This window comes from Tupaia chinensis, unplaced genomic scaffold (genome assembly GCF_000334495.1).
Source record: "Tupaia chinensis unplaced genomic scaffold, TupChi_1.0 Scaffold147880_1, whole genome shotgun sequence".
In the NCBI taxonomy this organism is placed as follows: Eukaryota; Metazoa; Chordata; class Mammalia; order Scandentia; family Tupaiidae; genus Tupaia; species Tupaia belangeri.
This window is the reverse complement of record NW_006207730.1, coordinates 71,065-72,250: the sequence shown is the minus strand read 5'-3', so window position 1 is coordinate 72,250 and position 1,186 is coordinate 71,065. Positions and strand designations below refer to the sequence as shown.

Genomic DNA, 1,186 nt, shown 5'->3' with positions numbered 1-1,186 from the left:
CCCCCAGGGGGGATGGCCACGCCGCAATCCCTTCTCCTCCGTTCTCCTCTCAGGATCTTGGGCACGTACGCACACGCGCCCAGCATGAGTATTAAGCCACCGGGTCCGGGATGCGAACTGCGGTTGAATACATGGGAGTCCAGTGACATAGCCATTACACTAACTGCTGGTCCCAAAGAAACACATTCTGAAGTCAGCCCTTTGCCCACAAGTTCTGGTGGCTCCAACTTTGACTTCTGTGACCCTGTGATATTGGCTGTTCTAGGTTGGAGTTTAGCAGGCTGTGTGATTTTGACAGGCAAAACAACATGGCAGGTAACATCCTTTTTGGGGTCTAATAGTAGATTTAGGAGGTGGTAGATTCGGGCAGTTAATCTTGGCTTTTAAATAAGGCCTGGTGTTTTGGTTCTTTACTTTTCTCTTGACTGCAGTGTATTTTTGGAGTTTTCTCTGCTGATCCTCTGCAGTGGTGGCAGCAGTGGCAGTGGACCCAGGCCACACCATGACTCCTCAACAACAGTTTTTCTTCCACTGAGTGTGATTTTTAATACACTGGATCTGGGATTCGAACCATGGTCAGCCATGTGGGAGTCCAGTACCTTTACTATCACACCACCTGCTGTCTCCACAGTATATTTTTAAAAGTTTATTTATTCCATGAGAGAGAGACAGACAGACAGTACCCCTAATAGGGTCCCAATGCCACAATTCACCTCCAACTTCAGCCAGCCATGCCTGCCTGACATATTCAGGGAAGTCTCTGGACTTAACTGGGAACCTTCTCATGTAGAATTACCTTGCAGAGTATCATATTTAATCATGGCACCACTATTTGGCCCCTACAGTGTGATATTTTCATATGCATATGCAATGTGTAATGAGCAAATCAGGATAATTAACAGATCACCTCAAAACATTTCTTTGCACTGGCAACATTTGAAATTTCAAAATATACAATAAATGATTATTAAGTTTAGTCACCTTACTGTTCTATGGAACACTGGAACTTATTCATTGTAACTTTTTTATGGATTATTTTATTTAACTTTATATATCATTATTATTATTTTCCAGTTTGATAAGAAACAGAGAGACTGGGGTGGGGTGGGGGGAGAAAGCAAGCCACCAGGTCTGGGACTTGAACCATGGTTGACAATGTGGAAGTCCAGTGCCTTTAACCACCATG

General features: G+C 43.9%; 1 protein-coding gene and 1 pseudogene across 4 annotated transcripts in view; one reads left to right on the top strand and one right to left on the bottom strand.

Annotated features, from left to right (window-relative positions):
• LOC102501426 (cytoskeleton-associated protein 2-like) overlaps positions 1-1,001 on the bottom strand; it is a 3,040-nt pseudogene extending 2,039 nt beyond the window's left edge.
• Positions 1-1,186, top strand: part of IGBP1 (immunoglobulin binding protein 1) — a 45,552-nt gene that overhangs the window by 42,712 nt on the left and 1,654 nt on the right. The gene's annotated exons all lie outside the window — the stretch shown is intronic.